This window comes from Pan troglodytes, chromosome 8, assembly GCF_028858775.2.
Source record: "Pan troglodytes isolate AG18354 chromosome 8, NHGRI_mPanTro3-v2.0_pri, whole genome shotgun sequence".
In the NCBI taxonomy this organism is placed as follows: domain Eukaryota; kingdom Metazoa; phylum Chordata; class Mammalia; order Primates; family Hominidae; genus Pan; species Pan troglodytes.
In genome coordinates, this window is record NC_072406.2 from 22,280,673 (window position 1) to 22,302,597 (window position 21,925).

At 34.1% G+C, this 21,925-nt stretch overlaps 1 long non-coding RNA gene across 3 annotated transcripts in view; it reads right to left on the reverse strand.

Annotated features, from left to right (window-relative positions):
- Positions 1 to 21,925, reverse strand: part of LOC107966900 (uncharacterized) — a 570,559-nt gene that overhangs the window by 122,051 nt on the left and 426,583 nt on the right. The window contains exon 9 of one of the 3 annotated variants that reach the window (XR_008537674.2): positions 14,315 to 14,466. The exons of the other annotated variants lie outside the window; for them this stretch is intronic. This is a non-coding gene — a long non-coding RNA (uncharacterized LOC107966900). Of the gene's footprint in view, positions 1 to 14,314; positions 14,467 to 21,925 lie in introns of those variants that run through there. 3 annotated transcript variants of the gene reach the window in all.

The following is a 21,925-nucleotide window of genomic DNA, read 5'->3' on the forward strand; positions in this document are numbered from 1 at the left end:
ACTGGATGCAACTACTGCTCTATAGGCACTTTTATGGGATCATTTGATTATGTCTCCTCAACAGGTCATGTTGCTATTCCAAAATTAAGTGGGGAGACTATGGGAGAGATTATGACGGAAGGTTCTTTTTTCTTATGTTCAGAAAAATTGATTTTCCTTCTCTCTAACTGTATTTTTGTACCCATTAGTGATCCCCTCTTTATCACCCCCTTACCATCACCCTTCCCAGCCTCTGGCAACCATCATCCTACTCTCTATCTCCATCAGTTCAATTTTAATGATCTCATATTTGGTAGCACAATAGGGTGACTATAGTTAACAATAATGTGTTGAAGGTTTTAAAATAACTAAAAGAGTGAAATTTGAATGTTCAAAACACAAAGAAATGATAAGTGCTTGAGGTGAATATCTCAGCTACCCTGATTTGATCACTATACATTGTATGCTTGTATCAAAATATCACATATGCCCCATAAATATGCTAACTATTATGTATCCATAATAATAATAAAAAGAAATAAAACTCGATTTTCCAGTCAGATTGTTAGAAAGAACATAAATAGCCACAAAGTCTTTGTGGAAATAATGACAGCGTATACCTGTACTGAAAATGTGTATTTTAAGAAAATACACACATATTGGACTCAGGATAGACCTGCAGTGTAGTTTGGTGTATTAGTCTGTTCTCATGCTGCTAATAAAGCCATACCCGAGGCTGGGTAATTTATAAAGGAAAGAGGTTTAATGAACTCACAGTTCCATGTGGCTGAGGAGGCCTCACAATCATGGCAGAGGGCGAAGGAGGAGAAAAGTCACGTCTTACATGGTGGCAGGCATTAGATCGTGTGCAGGGGAACTGCCCTTTATAAAACCATCAGATCTTGTGTGATTTATTCACTATCATGAGAACAGTGTGGGGGAAACCATCCCCTTGATTCAATTATCTCCACCTGGCCCCACACTTAACATGCGGGGATTATTACAATTCAAGGTGAGATTTGGGTGGGGACACAGCTCTACCCTGAATTAACTGCATGGTCTAGAAACATTTGCTTGTGGTGCCCGAGACTGTTACATTATGGCATGATAGGATATGATCTCTGAGGCCCCTTGTAAACATTTTCTCTGCTTCCAAACACTTTTTGCACAATGGAAGATACAGTAGCCAAGATGTAAGAGCCCAGAAGGTCCATGTCTTAAATCAAGTAGCCACCATCAATTTAATTAACATTTATAAAGTGTTAATCATATGTCAGGAGTACTAACCTTTTACACTCACTGAGAGAATTGGGTAGAAAACTATTTCTGTGTGTGTGCGTGTGTGTGTGTGTATCTGAAAGTATATAAATATAATTTTTAATTGATTTTCTTTTTGGATAGTAGGATTAAGGGTTATTTTTACTTTATTTGTACATTTTCTATATATTTTAGCTTTTCTACATTAAGCATATTTATCTTTATAATAAGAAAAACAACTTTTTAATATTTAAAAATAAACCATCAACGTAATTTCTTTCAGTAACATTAAGGTCATTAAAATAAAGTAAGTAAAGGACACACTGTCCAAAACAGAAATTTTGGTTTTGATTTAAAATTTTGGTTTCTATTAAGCCCTGAGATTTTAGGTCCAACTAATTTACATGATTGGTATAACTGCTTTGGTAATGAGGGTTCTGGATTTTTAAGTTAAAGATGGTTCAAAGGTTAATTACTTCTTTATGTGTGTTGTCAATGGATAATTACTTTTCTTCTAAAGAAAGTCCTTAAGGCCAAAAGTCAGCCTTTATTTCTCCAGTGAATATGATTTTTTGTTATATAAGATCTGTAGAAAATAAGGTTAGTAAAGACTTATTTAATGAAGGTGTTTTTAAGCAAATGGATTACAGTTACATTCACAGACAAGGCTACCTTGTTAGCATTTGATTAAATGCTTCAATAATCTTTCCATGGTAATGTTTTTCAAAGGAGGTAACTACTAATAGCAGCTGCACATTTATTGTTAATGTGTTGTTAAATTGATACAGAAAAGCAATATTGATGTAATAACTCTTATTCATGCATTCTCTCTCAACAGTACATTTATAATAAATTAAGCTAGTTGACATTCAAAAAGCAAATAATCTAATATTAATTGTGAATTCTTTAATATGCCAAAACCAATTTTTGTTTAATTTTAAATAACATTTTCAATGTTTAATTCAAAATTACTTAAATTTTACCTTCCCACAAAAATGTTTATATTTATTCTCCTTATAAAAAATGTTAAATTCTCTAGTCTAGCTTTTTAAATGAGTACAATTAAAGCCTTCATCAGAAGAAATGAAATTTGCATAAACATACATGCCTTAATAGCCTTTAGTACTGAAACAGAAATTACTCTTTGTCTTGATGTACTGATAACTTGTAGCACAATTATTACATTGCTCTAATGTCCTTATAACTAGATGTTTGTTATTCATCTTTTGTTCAAGTTCATTTTGTTTGTGAACAATGCATTTTAGCACTATCCAATAATTTATTTCAAATTTGTGTTAATTATAGGAATTTAATTCTTACATACTTACTAATCTCCACAAAGTAGAACAGTAAATTTATTCAAATTAATGTGACTTAGAGTAAGCCTACTTAAATCTGCTAGAAACAAGTGTATAGATTTTTTTCAGTGTACATGCAATATTAACTTATTGATTTTATATAATCCTTATTGGATTCTATGTCCCTGGAATTGTGGTGAAGAAGAATAAGACATAGTGAAAAGTACAGTGCTTCGTTATTTAAACAGAGAATCAATCTCTCTTTCTCTTTACATAGCCACAATTACAAAGAATTGCTTATTCTTGCTTATGAAAAAGCAATGAAGCTCACCATCCCTCTGACAAAAATTGTCTCTGAAAATTAGTACCACGTATCCTTTAGTCATAGGAATAAGAGACACTGGACTATGAATTTTGTTTAAAAACAAACAATCTTCTATGCACCTCTTACTTAGTTTTACATAAATAACTCACTCAACCATTAAACTTGGTGGACTGTTACCAAGCAGAAAGTGTCAAGAACATATTGGAAATACACAGATAAGCAAATAGTGTCAGTCTTACACTTTATTTTTAAAATCTCCCACTTATCTCTAGACAATTGACAGAACAATTAAAACTTGTTATAAGGCCTCAAGATGTACGTATGCTTGTTCTTCTGATAGGATAAGAGTATCTGTGAGGTTACATTTTTCTCTGCAATAGGTCAAAACAATAACAATGACATAACACAGACAAAAATGTAAAGATACATTTACAGAAAAGGATACGTGTTTGCTTTGTTAAGAATTCAGGAATATGCTAAATTCTCATCAAAAGAAGCACTGATCTACACGAAGACAGTGTTTTTAGTGTGCGTCTTTGTATGAGAAAATGTGCAAGATATAGTAGGTGGAAGGATGTTCTACAAAACAACGTAGAATAAATCCACTCTGATTTTACAACAAACTTGTTACTTCTGCAGCTATTGACACTATCCCTTCTAAATGGTAGTGCAAATATAAAAATGAAAATTAGAAAAATCAAATAAGGGTCAAATTGTTTAATTATTTATCAGTGGGGCATGGAATTTCCTGAGGGAACTTCCAGATTTTTGCAAATATTAAGAATTTCATTACACAAGTAAGATTTTTTGGGTTATAACCGCTGTAAAATATGTAGACGAAACTACCATATAAGCAGACATTTATGCTGTTTTCATTTTATCTACTATTATATATAATGCTACGATAAATATCTTTCTTTGTGCCTCCTTGCACACATGTATGAGTGTTTTTCTAGCATATATATCCTAAATTCCATCTTTAGGTCACAATATATATGTATTTGAAATTTTACATTATTCTGTCAAATTACCAATCAAAATAACCACAATTATTTCTTTTTACAGGCTGTCTATGAAAATTCTCATGTCCCTACTATCGTTACCAATACAAACTATTATTAGTAAGCTTTAAAATTTTGCTAATTTGATATGTGAAAAAAATGGTATATGATTTTGCTTTTCTCTTTTGATAATTCATAATTGTGACCTACTTTGAAAATGATGAGTATGTATTATTTTGGAATCATCAAAAATTATAATAAATAACTGCCATTGACTGTGACAAATTAGGCAAATTTTATTTTTTTAATTCTAATAATGGTTTTACTATTTTAGATAACTTAATGGTTTAGTCTTTTATCGCATGAAATCAGATTCTTGACTATCTACAATGGTCTTTAAATGCATCCTGATTGAGCAAAATTAGATGTCTGACATTGACTTCTGGGTTTGGAGAATTGTTTCAGGATGCCTCAAAGCTCTTTAATATTTTAGAATTTCTCTATAAATTTATCAAAGGCCAGAGTTTAAAATAAACTAATAAACTAACTCATCTGTTTCCCCCAACAAAAAGGCAAACCGTAAATCTGAGATCTGTATATCAGAGTGCTTCAGTTGGCTTCAGAGTAGGTGTTCAGAGAAAATTTAGCATCACAACTTAGTCCAGATTCCATAGATTCAACCAGAGAAGTCGAATTGGTAGGATATATATATATCCTGATCAATATACACACACGCTCATGCACATATATATGTGTTTGTACACATACACATATTAAGAGATTTATTACAAGAAACTGTCTTACACAGTTATTAGGAGCCGGATAAGCAAGACCAACTCCATAGAGATGGCCAGGAAGGAATGATCACTAGCAGCAGGAACTCCAGGGACATGAGTCAAAGAAAGCTGTTGTTCATAGACAAAATTTTTTCTTTCTCTTGAGTATTCCTAGCCTTGCTTTCAAGGCCTTCCAACTGATTAATTCAGGCCCAGTTTGACTTGTCAGCATATTCTTCTTTATACAAAACCAGCCAATTAGAAACTTTAATTACATTTGCAAATTCCCTTTTATTTCAGCACCTAAAGTTGGTTTGATTGTGGATCGTAGCCCAGCCAATTTTACACACCATGCCATGACCCCTTTCCTTTTGAACCTACAATTAACTTACAAATATGATTCTTTCTGGCTCAAACTGACCTATCCTTTAGGAACTATTGATTGTAAAATTCTATGGGTCAGTGGGACAGATAGTGGAGGGGAGGCCTTCATTCACCTTTCATTTAAACTGTGTTTCAAGGTCCTCATTAACATATTGAAAGTGAGTAATTATCCAGTTGATATTCTGCATGGAGAGTAAGAAGGCTCTAAGCACAATTATTTCAAAATTGAATATTATTAACTATTAACAGAGGTTGTTAATAAGCATATGAAATTGCAGGAAATTTTCCTTTCCGTACCAATGATAAGAATTCAATTTCTCAAGTAATATCTGAATGCTTTATGCTTTTTAATTGACAGATGGGAGAAATTTGGTGTATAAATCTGATGCGATTATGAAAGCTCATATTTGATATGGCATCAGATACATTTATTTTCCATATAAATGAGAAATTGCTATTTATATTTAGCAGTGGTTATGCTGGTTTTCCATCTTTGATCAGGAAGAAAGGGACCTATCATGGTCTAAGTTTTGTGACCTCATCAGGCAACTCTGGATGTTTAAAAACAACCTGATCCCTGAAGTCAGAGTGTGAGAGTTAGAGATGGGGGAAACATCTCATGGTGGATCTGACCATTTTGAATAATGTAATTTAGGTTTGAGGATTTTGCTTTCCCCCCCCAATTCCACACTCTTCTCAATTAGTGACTTTATAATTTGAAATCATTTTGAATTCACTGAGTACATCCATTCCCCACCACCTGCATTCTAGATAAATAGCCTCTGTAAAGATGATGATATGGTGTTATTGTAATAAATTTGAAATAGGCCTTGATGCAGAATTCTTCGTAGGGAAGGGGGGAAATAAACTATGATAAAATCCCAAATCACATATTGATTAGATATATTTTAAAATAAGTGACATATCGTCCTAATTCTGTAAAGCAGACCCTATCAGTTACTTCCAAATGATTTTGGAGGACTTTCCATTGTACCACATTGCCTGTTCAATTAGATGCTTAACCACTGAATTAGTGGGATTATTTTTTCTTCATAAACTTTAGCCCAGGGAACAAATACTTTTAAGGTCAAAATCATCGTGGCTATAATCATTTTGAAGCTTCAGTAGTTTCTGTGTTTGTATGTAGGAAAGACCCAAAACAGTTAAAATATTGACTCTTCTTGTCGTCACCATTAGAGAAAGTTGTCCTTCCATGTATATGAGAGTGTGGGTTAAGTGCTTCATTTTTAATGAGTATGTCAATCCTTCTTTCAATTTGATTTTTGAAGTTTTTAGTTTTGCCGTTAATGGGAACATGGAGGGCCTGCAATTGATATACATACAGGCAATATAACTACCATTTGTATTCCTAATCAAATCTCCCTAAATGCTTGTTTTATGTGAAAAAAATTAATATTATTCCCTGAAAAGCAAACCAGCCATCCATTTTTTTTATATACTCTAGTGTAATCTGTGTTGCATTGACTCTTTTCTACACCACAATTCCAAGACCTGAATTCCTTGTGAAAGCTTCCTCTTGTGATTGGGGGAAAGGTTGGATCAGAAATAAAAAAATCAAGCATAGTCAACTATCTGATCAACATCCATGTAGCATCTGACACACATAGTCGTTCGGAAAGATGCCTAGCAGAAGAGAGACTGAAGTAGTAGGTATTTAGTAGATCTTCTGGCCACCTGGGCAGATTCTTTGGATTTGCTTGTGTCCACAAAGCACCTCTCTCTCTCTACAGACACCAGGGCTTCCCAGTCACTATTACTGCCCCTGTAGCGTAGCACTGCTATGTTCTTCCCAGTTCTTTCATCTCTTCCCTGAGCTAAAGTCATGGGACTTCTCGGGTGCTAACATTGTGCCCTGATTTTTGCAACTAATGAAAATTATTTTTCTTCTTTATGTTACACTTTGCTACAGAGGTTCCAAAATGAGACTCTGCTCCAATGCATTACAGAATTATTCCTTATTACCTTTCCAATCTTCTCTCTAATCCTGTTTGCTACCAAGACATACAAGTTAAGAGAAGACGATTATTTCCACACCTCAAAAATGAGTATAGTGGTGGATGGGGTGCACAGTGGAAATATGTTCTATTCAGATTTCCCTCTCCCCATAGATAACTAAACTTTGGTCCGTAGACCAAAATTTTATGTTTTTTTTTATGATTTTCCATTGTAAGAAGGTATAGTTTTAAAACTCTGTTTTTCATGCAAATAAGATTCCAGTGACCCTGCTCCCTTCGTATTGTCAGATTTGTTTGACACTCACTCATGGACATAGTTTAGGTTCAAGCTATGTCCTAAACTATGCTTGATTTTATTCCTTGGTCAAGTGAGACCCCCAGAGAATTTACTTATTTGACCTTAGAAAATGAATGTTTCTCAATCATCAGCTCTTCTCCATGCATCCATCCACCTCATTTGTCCTTACAGAAAAATGGAACCTCAAAGTCAGAAATACAGAATTTGCTACTGTGCCTCTTTTAAAGTTGTGATTGAGATTTGTCTGACATCTCACTTATTATTTGCCCTCTTTAATAAAACCTGGTTATGCATGTAGGGCCATTTCTTTCTCTCATGCATCTGAATCAAAACAAACAGATAAACAAAACTTAACCTCTAAGAAAATTCAATTCTGTAACACTTATTGGAACAAATGACCTTTGTATCAGATTGGTGCAAAAGTAATAGTGGTGTTTGCCTAAGAATTGATCATCTTCCTAAGAATTGATCATCTTCCTATCTTTGCTAGGAAAGTTGATATAGCATTTCTGGCTGATCTTTAGTTAATATGTAAAATCATTTTGCATAGTTTCTCTAAATTAACATACTAAATTCTACTGCCTCATGTTATTGTCTATGCCTATGCTCCACATCTTTTCTCTATCTTCTTTTCTCTTTTTATTCATTCCCATTGAATGTGTTGCATATATTTTTATAAATCATCTAAGATCATTTTGGAAAGTAGTGGAGTAGGATTAAATTTAATTTCATATACAAAATTACATAATGTTTTAATGTAAAGGGGACTAGACTGGCCAATCCCTGCAGCTTCATAGAAAGTGGATAGTGTGGTGACCTCAGATTCCTGCTAAAGACCTAGGGATCTTAGCAGAAGACATAACAATTTTATATCTGGAGTGTGGGTCCAGGAATAAAATGTTATGCAGAAGAGTTAAAATATATTTTATTTTCTGTGTTTGTTAGTGTTTTATTTTACACATAAAAGAGATTAACTACTGCTATTGAAGCAGCCTCATTGTCTGAGGTATTGCCCAGAGCTCCTTGTCTCACAACCAAGAAAAATAAGGAGCGTGGACACTAAGGGTGAGGTTGGCGTGAAAGTTTCATAAGAGAAGGAGAAAAGTTCTCCACAGTGGAGAGGGGGACATGAAAGAGGATTTCCAACCATGAGGCTTAGTCCGGGGTTTTTACGGACTGGAAGGGGAGGAATGTGCTGACTGGTCTGCAGGCTGTTTTGGAGAAAGCAGCACTGAGAAAGAGGTATGATAGTGTAAAGAGCCAGTTGGAGGCGGAGGTGAAGGCTTGGCCTGGGGTCAATCAGCAGCTGAAGAAAAAGCTTGGCTGGGACCTTCACTAGGGATGAATCAGGGGCTAAAGTGATGATTCACTCCATGTAAATGAAGACTTAGCCTGCAGCCAATTACAAAAAGGTAGACATATGTAAAATAGATGAAAAGTAAGAGACCAATAGGTGAAAAATAAGGAACTAAGGCATGCCAAGGAGAGATAAATGTGTCCAAAAAAGGGTGGAATGTGTTGATCAGGGTTCACAGAATAAGCATTTCCATTCAAGGACATGGGCTCTTTCTTATCTGGGACCTGCAGTTTGATTTTCAGGCTGTTCTTTGTTTGGAGGAGTTTTACCAATGATCCATCCCAACTGGCTTCCTGAGACTGGCTTCTTACTGTGTTCTCTCTTACTATGAACTCTTTTTTTCCAGAAAACATGTCTGTGTAAAGCTGGGTTTTTTAGTTTTTGTTTTGTTTGGTTGTGTTATTTTATATTTCAACTCAAACAATATATTGCAACAGATTAGATACAGGAATAGATTATCCTCTATTATGATATACATGAAAGATATTTGAAAAAACAAACAATTACAGTATTTATTAATATTTTCTGCTTAAAAAATTAAATTTTATAAAATACATTATGATAATTTACAATGGATTTATTATTATTGTACAAAGATAAATAAAGATGTTTTAATTTTTTTGTTTTAATTTATAATGGAGTAAATATTGATAGACAAAGCTTACATAAACAAAAGCTCCTTGGGTGTCTCAATATTTTTAAAGAGTATAAAAGGCCTTTCAGCAAAATGTAGGAACCGCTGTGTCATATATTGTTGCTTTAAATGAGTCATTTATATATTCATCCATTTGACATTTTAAAATTTTACCTGTGTACTCATCAACTACAGAGTTTGTGTCTCTTACATCTTAGTATCATACATAATGCCTATCACGGGGTATGTGTGTGTGTGTGTGTGTGTGTGTGTGTGTGTGTGTGTGTTTGTATTGTCATTGTATCAGGCATGTAAGTAGAAAATGTGTATTGAATTAAAATTATATCAAATTCACCCATACATCAAATATTAATTCAGTGCTCACAATGTGCTAGTTGATGTTCCAGGTATCTGACTTAAAGAAAAGAGATATAAAACCACTTAAAGAAAAGAGATATAAATTCTGGCATTAATGAAACATAATGTAGCAGCAATTTGGCCTTGTTTTCATTTTAAAAGGATTATGGACCTGAAGATACTTAAGAAAGTATCTTCAGAGGTATCTTCTCCATATCTTAAGAAAGCATTTAATAAGTGGAAAAGTTGTGAAAAACAGAGAGAGAATTTGGTCAAATGGCTTTGTAATTGGTTAAATGAAGAGAGCTAGAAATTGATGAGTAGTCCATCTGCTTCACCCAGCATGAAGACATTTTAGAAGCAGATCTTGGGGCTCCTTCCTAAACTCATCTTATTTAACAATTATGATCATGTACAAGTCAGCAAAGAGCAGTGATTAATGAGCCTGGCCTCTGAAGAAAGGTATCCTGGGTGAAATTAAACTGTGCAACTTATAACTTTGGGCAAGTCACATTCCTTCTCTGTCCCTCAATTTCCTCATTTGTAATATGGGGTTAAGAATAGTATACACCTACCACAAAGGGTTGTTTTAAGGATTAAATGAATTATTATTTCTAGACATTACATAAGTGTATGTTCTACTAATTTACAGAAAGTAAATGGTTAGAAGCATATAAATATTTATTATTTATTTAGATATCTGGGAAATTATTATTTCTTAAAATGGCTGTATTAAAAGGATATGATAAGCCATTAAACCTGAAAAAAGTCTAGGTAATACAGGGGAAACAATATTGAGAGAAAGTCCTGTGCTGAAAGAAACTACTGCAATTATACTATGAGCTTTCTGCCAATTATTACAGGTACTTTTCAAAATTTTAGATGACATAAAGCTAGGAGAGACAGCAAGTTGGGTAACAGAATCTAAAACAGTCTGTATAGTTTTGCATATTGGGTCAAATCTGGTAGGATTAAATTTAACATAGAAAAAAATGTAAGTCTTAAAACTTGGAATCCTAAAAGAAGCAATATATATTTCATAATGTAATTGATTGTAGGCTCTGTATAAGACAATTAATAAGTTATCAAAAAAAAACTTACAGGAATGTAGTGTCTTGATCAATTAAAATAATAGTACAACTTTACAGTGGTCAGTCAATCCCTATGCTAATTTCAGGAGACCATTGTACAAGTAGGGCAGAGTTCAGCAAAACAAGTATGAGACCGAGTTGATTTGAAACTCTTCCATTAGGAACTGAGGAATAATAGAAATAGTAATTTACCTTAACTGCGTACCATTCAGTAATCTCAACACATCCACATGCTCTGACACTCAGCAGAGCACTCAGCTGCAATACTCAATTGGGTTGGAAGCCATAACCCCAGATATCCCTGGCTTCTTCCTGACCTCTTCCCAATTCTATTTATTGGCTTAATCAAAGGCATTCCTAAGTCCCATCTTTTTCTTAATTATTTTTTGTTTACAGCATTTAGTTTCTGGGTTCTAATCATTCTGAGACTTTAACAGGATGTGTCCTCTGGAGCTCCTCCTTTCAACCAGGAGAAGTGGAATTTCATTCCTAGTGAACTCTAAAGTGTGACTCCATTTTCCCCAAGGTATAAATTTGGATAAGATAATAGTGGTAACCCCTGAAAGCAAACCTACAACTAAAGGTAGAAGAGTAATGGAGGAGGAAGAGTTTTGATTAAGAACAACTTCCTAAGATCTGAAAACACCTGAGATTAGAGTGAACCTTGTCGGAACAACTGACTTTCCCATTTCTACAGATATTTCAGAAGTTTGTTCTTTCACTTGTGGAATTCTTGAAGCAACAATTTAAAAATCATACAGTAAATTATACAGTCTTTTTTCTGAGCTATTTTCAAAACTTGCGAATGTGTGATTTTACGGGAATTTTTAGAAAGAATTATATGCAACAGATCATGTTGGTTATAATTGTGAGGATCAGAAAATAGAGCTGAAGGTTTACATATAATACGACATGAATATGAGCTATATTTTGGTTGGTTAAGTAAAGTATGGAAAATTATCTTAACAATTCAAGGAAGAGACTGAGATTCACCCAGGTAACTGAAACAGAGTGCATTCTTTATATTAATGATCTAGATAAATGCTTCATTTTCCACTCATTTCTCTGTGTCAAAACATAACTTTATCTTTAACTTGGAATATTTTATATTTATTCATTTTGTTAGGTAGAAATTGATAACATAGTCTTCCAGAAGCAGGTTGTTAAAAGTAATGAAATTGCTTTTAATAAGACAATACATAAATTTAAAGTATCAAAGAGAAGTTAGTCTATTAATACATAAATATGTCATACAAAATTTTATTTTATGTATCATGACCATAAAATGAAATTTATTTTTTTCTCTTTTATCAGCTTAATTAAGAAGTCTCTAACCAAGCTAATATATTAAACAACATTAAGACTAAAATTAAGTAAAAATATTTGATGCCATATATGATTAAAACATGAATTATGCAGAACTACAAAATAAAAAAGCACTAGGAATGGGTTTCTTGAAGTATCTTTCATACCACCTGAAAAGGTTGGTTTTTCTAACATTAAATTTAGAAATGGATTGAACATGTTTGGCAAAAGAGTGAGTCTCTGTCACAAAAAAAACAAAAAAGCAAAAAAACTTTTGGCTAAAGTGTGTGAATGTTCACTTGCTCTCTCTGAAGTATAAAACAACAATTGATGCCAGGATATATTCTATGTGTCAGATTCATTCTGCTTTTAACGTTAGTATTGAGCTCACATAACATTATAATTTTTTTGGTATGCGCACATTTTAAGTCTTTAACTGTGATGACTTTAGAAGAAACATGAATAGAAGCCTTGCCTGTGACAGAGTCTAGAGAACAGCCATTATGTTTCTGTATACAGCATGCACACCTCTATTGAAAGCACTAGTATATGGCTAAACACTTCTATTCTTCTCTGAATCTCCTCCTTGTTTGCAAAATAACAATCTGGCTATTATTAATCAATCTTTGTTGCTAATAAGATTTATATTTCAACCTATGCTATCAACCCTGTTCTGCCTAAAATGCATCCCTACTCTTTTCTAGATACTGAAAGATAGTTTTCTCTTTGGTAGAGCTCAATAGCTTCAGTTCGTTTCTTCATTCAACATGTATCGACAGCCTATATTTTCTAATAAAGCCAAGCACTTTATTAGAAACTGAAGAGACTGTGATCACAGCAATGGCTAATTTTATATGTCAGCCTGATAGAGCTGTAGGGCCAAGATTTGGTTCAGTATCATTATTATATATCATTATTCTGGGTGTTTCTGTGATGTTGGAGGAGATATGCATTTAAATCAGTAGACTTAGAGTAAAACACATTGCCCTCCATAATATGGATGGGCTTTTTCTAATCAGCTGAAGGCCTAACTAGAACAAAAGGCTGGCCTCCCCAAGGAAGAAGGAACCTTCCTACAGATGGCCATCAGACTTCATTCGCAACATTGGCTCTTCCTGGTTCTACAGCAGATGGCCTTTGGACTCAAACTGCAATTCTTTCTTTCTTATGTCTTCAGCCTGATGGCCTAACCTCATCAGATATTCGTCTTATAAGCTTGCACAAGTGTGTAAGCCAACCCCTTAAAATAAATCTGTTCATTTATATCTACAGGCACACACACACACACACACACAAACACACCCACACACAAAATTGGTTCCGTGTCTCTGGAGAACCCTGACTACTACAGGAACCAGAACATGGTCACATAACCCAAATCTTACGGGGTTGGAGAAGACTTCCTCAAGGGCACGGGCCTTGAAATGTGTTCCCAGACATTAAGGAGCTTACTAGTCAGCAGTAGTGACAAATACATTGGTCAATAAATGTAATGAAGAGTGGAAAAGTATAATAATGGATATATACATGTGGATAGAATGATGTATGAAAGTGTAGAAATCTACAGAGATTGGGAGTGATGTTGCTGAAGAGAAGCTGCTAAAGCTTTGTCTTAAAACCAACTAAGACTTTAAGTCCATGGAGAAGCACTTAGTCCTTGTAAGAAAAGGTAGCATCCTGAACCAGGGAAAACAGGATTGACAACACAGACTTGAAGATCAATTAATGATTGTTCTGCTAGAAAATTCAAGGTGGATGAGAAGCAAGTCATGAGTTAAAGGTAGTGGCCCATCAAGCCAGGAGCCCAGCTAAACAGCACACACTCTCTCAACCATACAATGTACCAGACAGGAAAACTCCATTTTAAAGCAATTGCCCTAGTATGCAATATTCCCTTCTTACTCAACTCTATTCTCATCACTTGAGGTCAGGGGTTCCAGACCAGCCTGGCCAACATGGAGAAACCCCATCTCTACTAAAAATTAGCTGGGCATGGTGGTGCAAGCCTGTAATCCCAGCTACATGAGAGGCTAAGGCAGAAGAATCACTTAAACTCAGGAGGCAGAGGTTGCAGTGAGCCGAGATCGCGCCACTGCACTCCAGTCTGGGTTAAAGAGCAAGACTCCAACTCAAAAATAAAATAAAATAAAAAGAATCTAGGCCCCTGCCTCCAGCTTCTTTATCATGGACACTCAGCTATCTTTTCTCTGGTATTTGCCCATTCTTCATTACCCTCCACACATATCTTGACTGGTCCTAGTATGTCAAAGGCTATAGACAATCATGCATTGATTTTTATGTAGTCGACTTGCTTTTCTGGATACTGCTTATGTGTCGAGTCTTTTGTGATATAATTAAGAAGTTGCAGAGTAAACAAAGCAATGGTTCCCATCCTCCATGTCCGTAACAGTATAGTGAATGTTAAAGCCTAAAAAAGAGACGAGGAAGCTTACAGTCATGATGATCAGAACTCGGTTTATTTCTATTTTGATCTATTATCAGAGATGATCTATAGACTAGAACTTTTTGCACTAATGGTAAAGCTAATTATATTCCACTAAATACAAGGAAATAATTCAGAATGAAATAATTAAAATCACTGCAACATAAAAATCAATAGCCTGCCAAACAGGGAAAAAATGCTGTTTAACAGAATTTCCATTTCTAAAGTAAATATTAGAGTTAGAGTCATAAGTTAAGATGATTTATTGTAAAATAACAGCAAGAATAAGTACACTTTGGAGCAATTCTATAAGTAATGTCACAGAATCACCTTCATGAACTAACTAATTAGCTCATTAAAGCATTCCATCTCACTGAGAAGCAGTTCTCCTTGAAGGCTGTCAGCTGTGTGATTGAGTGACATGCAAAATCTCTTGGCATTTTATGGATACGTGATCCTTGGCATTCAATAATAAAACTGCTCTTCTCTGTTTGTAGAAGAAGAGCATTCAATTTTCATGGAAATGTCAGATAGATTATATTGTTTTCTTCTATTTATTTTTATTGTTTTGGTCTGGGATATATTTGAAAGCCTGTCAATGGTGTCCTTTGCAGTTGCTTCAAGAGCCGTAAAACAATTGGTACAATTTGAAAATGCTGATTTATTGTTGATGCCAAAATATAGACATGTTTTTGAATAAGAAATCATGTGAGATTCATAAATTTCCAGTTGAAGATTAATCATTTCAACTTTTGAGTATTTTTCTTTTTATGTTAATTTCTCTAAACTTCTAATAAAATCTTAGAGGTAGATTCTTCATATATAGAAAAATGAAATAGGGTCTCTGAATACATTGTATAGCCTACATATTTGCATGTAATAGTTATTCCATAAATGCTTAATGAGAAATGGAAAAATTGTAGTAATTGCTTAATTAACATATTAATATTTTGAGAATTCCCTTTGCCTAAATTGCTGTCTGATATCGTTCCAATAATTCTAAATGCATTCTCTGTGGAATTTTTTTTGAACTTCAAGCTCACTTGATTTCTACCTTATTTTCTCCAATATTGCACTATTTAACACTTGATCATGATTAATATTAACAAATATTTACCTATATGTCTTAACATTCATTTGAGTTCTAATATATGTAAGTGCAGCGAGGGTTAATATTACAGAAAGGAGGGAGGGAAGGTGAAAAAAAAGTAAAAGCAAAAAAAAGAGTGAGAATGGTAAACATCTATTAAACTTCAGCTGAAATGAAAGGAGGCTCATCAATTATTTATCAAGTCATACATATATTCAACTGTAAATGTTTGTAAACCTACCAGATGCTAGAGTGTAGAGGAAGATACTGATGCCTAAATACTATAGCAGGTGTTAGCAACATTTATAAGTATAGGATGCTATAGGAATATAGAGGAGAGTCACATAACCCAAGTCTATTGGGTTAAAGAAGACTTTCTCAAGGGCATGATGCCTTGAAATGTGTTAACCAGAGGAATATTCGTGAAGGGCTATGACAGAGATTGTTAATTGCATTCAACCTCTAGTTTCTCTTTTACATTTAGTAATGAACTCCTTGGCATTGCATCAACTTTATCAGGGCACATGGCCACCCAGATAAAGACTATGATTCCCAGCTAGAGGTTGCCTACATGGTTAAATTCTCGTTAATGCAATATGAATAGAAATGATGTATTCACCATCTACGCCACTTCCTCAAACAGATGAAATGTGCATGTGATTGTGAACCAGCTTTGACTATAAGGTCAACCACATGTCCTAGGAAATGACAAAACAATATACAAGGAATTCAAGAGGATCTGAAGGATAAGGTCTAAGTACAGGTGCTGTGGGAAAATAGAAGGAGACCATGGCCCAGTTTTGTTGGGGTATGGATTGCTTCTACATTCATCCATTAAGTTGTTCATAATATTTTCTTATTATCCTTTTAATGTCTGCAGGATCTGAGTGAAGTTCCTTCTTTAATTTCTGATATTGGTTATTTTTGTCTTCTATCTTCTCTATTGATCAGTCTGGCTACAAGCTTATCAATTTCATTTTTTAAAAATGAGATTTTGGTATGATTTATTAATTTTCTCTATTGTTTTTCTGTTTACAGTCATTGATTTCCATTTATCTTTATTTTCTTCCTTCTGCTCACTTTGGGCTTAATTTACTCTTCTTTCTCTATTATCTTAAGGGGTAAAATTAGATAACTGGTTTGAAAACTTTTTTACTTAAAATGTAATCCTTTAATTCAATAAACTGCACTTTAGGGACACCTTTACTTTTTTTTGTCCCATAGATTTTGATAAGTTGAGATTCCATTTTTAAACAAAGTGTTTTCTAATGTTTTTGTGACTTCTTCTTCGACACATTTGTTATTTAGAAGTCCCTTGTTTGATTTATAAATATTTGAAAAATTTTCCAAGGTCCTTCAATAACTAATTTATAGTTTAAGTCCATTGTGATCAGAGAATATACTGTATAACTTTATTTCTTTTACATTAGCATGAGGATTATATATTACAAGAATAGAGTGTAGCTTGGCAAGTGTTCTATGTATACTTAAAAAAATACGTATTGTGCTGTTGTTGCATGGACTATACCTTAAATATCAATAAGTAAAGATAGTTACTAGTGTTTTTCAGGTATTCTATATGCTTTTTGATCTTTTTTCTACTTTTTTAATGATTACAAGAAGAAAAGTATTGAAATCCCCAACTATAATAATTACTCTATTTTTCTTTTCAGTTTTATCAGTTTTTAATTTAGGTATTTTAAAAGTTTGTAGTTTGGTGAATACACATTTAGGATTATGTCTTCTAGGTGAATTGATGCTTTATTTATCAAAAGATGTCCCTCTTTAACCCCATTAATATCCCCTGTTTTAATGTATTTTGTCTGATATTAATTTAGCCATTCCAGGTATTTTACATTATTGTTTACATTATATATCTATTTAAATATTTTGTTTTTTTGTGTTATCTGTATCTTATATTTAATGTATGTTTCTTAAAGACAGCATAGAGTTTAGTCTTGCATTTCTGCCCCAAATCCAGTATGCCTGTTTTTTAATGAGGCTGTTTCAATTCTTTGTAGTTAATATAATTAGCAATATAATTGGATCTAAATCTACCATCTTGCTGCTTTCTATTTATTCCACCTGTTCTTTGTTCTTTTTCTCTCTGCCTATTTTTACAATATTACCTATTTTTTTAGTATTTTAATTCATCTTTATTGACTTAATTAGTTATAACTATAACCACAATTATTTTAGTAATTTATTTAGCATTTACAATATGTCTTTATCACAGTCTACTTATTATTAATAGTTATATCACTTAATGTCTCATATAGGAACCTTCCAAGGTGATCCTCCCAGTTCAGCCTTTCCATTCTTTGTATTACAATTTTTACACATTTTACTTTGATAAATATTTAGTGCTATTATAACTTGTTACTATTATGCTTCAAGTCAAGAGTCAGCTTGCTTATTTTCTGTAAAAGGCCAGATAGAAAAATATTTTTGGCTTTTTGAGCCATAATGTCTCTGTCACTACTCAACTTTTATGTTATGGGTGAACACAGCCACAGATAATAAGTGACTGGGTATGGCTATATCCAAACAAACATTATTCATTAAAATAGTTAGGGGCTGCTTTACAGTCAGATGTAAGCAATCTTATTTATTGAAGCAAATCTGCTCTCCCCAAAATTTTCTCAAGTTTTCTTTTTTTTTGAAAAATATTTTTTGCCTTGATACTTGAAAGATACTTCTTCCCCCCCGCCCAATATAGAATTATAAGCTGTCTGTTTGTTTTTTTTTTTTTCTTATTCAATAGTTTGAACTAGTTACTCATTTTTCTCTGGCTTGTGTATTTTCTAACAAGAGTATGGTATAATTCTTACATTTTTCTCTCTGTAAATAATTCTTCCTTCCTTCCTCCTCCCCTCTCTTCCTTTTTTTCCTTTCTGCCTGTCCCTTCCCCCTTCCTCTTCCTCTCTCTCCCTGTCTTTCTTTTCCTTTCAGTTCTTCAAGATTTTCTTTTTGTCTTTCAATTTTTAGGACTTTGGCAATAATATATATTTTTGTCTTTATCATGCTTTGGGCATTCTGAATTTTTTTAGATCCAGGAATTGAGGTATTTGCTTAATTTTGGAAAAATTTTGGCCATTATCTCTTCAATTGTTACTTCCATTATCCACCCACTCCCCAGCCTCTTCTTCTGCATCTGTGATTATGTTCTCATTAGACCATTGGCTGTTGTCCCATCATTCTTGGTAGCTGTGGTTTTTTTCACCATATTTTTTGGTTTGTGTTTTTGTTTGACCTTTTTCTTCATGGTTTTGTCTAGCAGTATTGCTATATCTAAAGAAAAGCCTCTCAACTTTTCTGTCATTTTTTTTTAAATCACCTGTTATTCCATTTGATACTTTCTTAGTTTTCATTTCTCTGCTGAAATTTCCTGCATTGTCCACCTTTTCCAACAGATATCATTTGCATGGTTGCCACTTTTCCTCTTTTTGTTCTACCAAAGGTAAAACCATTTTTGTGATCTGTTTATCCTGGAAGAGACTTGTTCCTTGTTGGAATTAATTTTTTCTGAATTACTTTAGACCTCAGCTAGCTTCAAGAAAAGTTATGATTTTGTAGATCATCTAGTTTTATTCTTGTAGTTAGTGTTAGAGTAATATTCTCTTGTATTTTTTCATATCCTATGTGGAGCCAAAGACCTTCTGAAGTGTTTGAATTATTTCTGAAGGATAGTCTTTCTTTCACATTTTATGTTCCTTCTTTTCAAAGAGCTTATTAAGATTTTTGTATCTCTTGGAATCTTTCTTGACTTTTGGTCTACTTTCTGTGAGATCTTCTTTAATTTGTCTTCTAACTATATTGCTGAATTATTTTTCAATTTCTGCAGTGTTATTTTAATTTTTAATGGCTTTACCCTGTTCTCTAAATTTTGTTTGTGTAGTTTACTTTTTTAGACGTTAATATTTTAATGTGATAAAACAATTTATTGTACTTATTTTGAAAATTTCCTCTGTGAATTGTCTTTGGTTTCTCTACATTCTCTTTTTATGCATGTTTTAATTTTTAAGTACTTTATCAAATTTACATTTCCATCTTTAAGAATGAGGCACTGAAATGCTGACAGAGAGCTCAGATGGTCAAGAACAGAAGGGGGTTGTGGGTGGTCTCACAGTTCATAATATAGCACTTCCACTTTCAACCATGGCTAGTGGTCCAAGTCCAGAGCCTCTGTTGTTAAACGGCTACATAGATTAAATATTTAGTCCTTTTTTGGGATGAACAGAATAGTGTTCTTGTTGACAGGGTAGGAAAAGAGATCTTACACACTAATTGTTTCTCCTAAAGTCTTCTAACTAATCCTTGCACTTTCAGCCCCAATCCACATTTTAGCCATCAATGGCAATTACATTCCAACTTGTGGGCCTCTGAGGTTCTTGGATACACATCAGCTTGCTTGATCTTTTGACTTAATCTCTTGGAGTCTCTTGTTGATTTCCCTTTCCTCACTCTTTCTAAGTCAGGTTCCAGTCATCCATTGAGTTCACAGTTTCCACCATCTTGTGGACATTTCTTGCTGTCATTTCTCATTCTCTTTGACTTTGTGGTTTCATGCATTTTTGAACGTTGTTTCACTGTGATAGAAGTGAACTTTTTGAGTGGAGGTAAAAGTATAGATGTTCAAAATGCAACGAAATTGGTCCTCCAGAGCTGGAATTCCAAAGCAAGGCAAGGGATCCCAGACTTTGTGTTCCTTCATCAGCTGGCCACTGCCCAAGTGTGGCCCTCTGGAAGAGGACACAACCTTGAATGAGGCAGTGCTCTAAGGCTGAGGGAGATTCCCAGTGAGCAGCATGCTAGGGCAGTCAATAGACCCTAATCCCCACAGGTGGGAGATAGGTGCATCATCCTCAAGAAAAATTGGGGTTTCATTGCTGACATCCATCACAGTGTTTATAGCTCCAGGCCCCGTGTCATCTGCATGTTTATTCTTACTCTTTTTCCATTGAAGATAGTACAAGAGGCCCCAATAAATCAAACAGTTTTTAATGCTTGCCAGAAAAGGAGACAGCTGCTTGCAAAATTCATGTATGCTTCCCTTTTAGGCTTAGATATACTGTATATAAAACCAGTCCAATCACCAAAGATCAGCTTCCTTTGTCTTTGAACTGGGGCCAAAGAAGTTAAGAAGTTTCCCAATATAGGCCCTTTGTAGTCAGCCGCTTTCCCTAGAGCTTTGGCTGCAGGCAACTATTGGACTCCTTTATTCAATGTAATGTCATTTGCTTATTCCAGAATTTCAAATAAATGGAATCTTTCAATAATTCTTTATTTTGCTTGTTATCACTCAGCTTAATATTTTAAAGATTCATGCATGCTGTTGGGTATATGTGGAATTTATTTATTTTTTATTGCTGAAGAGGATTCTATTTTGTGGATATACTTGATATGGTTTGGCTGTGTCCCCACCCAAATCTCATCTTGAATTGTAACTACCATAAATTTCTCATGTTATAGGAGGGACCTAGTGTGAGATAATTGAATCATGGGGGTGATTTTCCCCATACTGTTCTCATGGTAGTGAATAAGTGTCATGAGAGCTGATGGTTTTATAAAGGGAAACCCCTTTCATTTGGCTCTCACCCTTCCCTTGTATGCTGCTATGTGAGAAGTGCCTTTCACCTTCCACCATGATTGTGAGGCCTCCCCAGTCACATGGAACTGTGAAACCTCTTTCTTTTGTAAATTGCCCAGTCTTGGGTATGTCTTTATCAGCAGCATAAAAACGGACGAATACAATACTGCAACGTGCTTATCAATTGGGCTGAGGAAAAGCATTGAGTTCTTTCCAGTTTGGGGATGTTATGAATAAAGCTGTTATTACCAATGTTGCATGAGTAGTACATGGTTATTATTTACTACTCTTCTCAGTAAAATACCTTTGTGCTCCCTCACAGCCAGCTACTTTTTTTTTTTTTTTACCATCTCTTAAGAAATATCTAAGCATTTAGAAGAATGAGCTTTGCACTTCAGGCATGCACAGATGAGGGAAACATTTTACTGTAAGGATCTGGATGGTAAATATTTTAGGGGTTTCAGTCCACAGGGTATCAGTTGCAACAACTGAGCTCTGCTGTCACAGCACAAAAACAGGCACAGAAAATACATAAACAACTGACTGTGTGGCTAGGGCCAAAAAAAAAAGCTTATTTATATAAGCAGGAAATGGGCAGAATTTAATCCAGGAGCTACAGTTTGCTGTTCTTATTTAAAATTGCAAAATATTCCTTGACTTACAGTGCAATTATAATAGTGTTTTCATTTGTTAAGTATTCCCAGAATCATGAATTGGACAATAAATAGATGTTAGGAAATGAATGCTGGACTCTACTGTGCAAT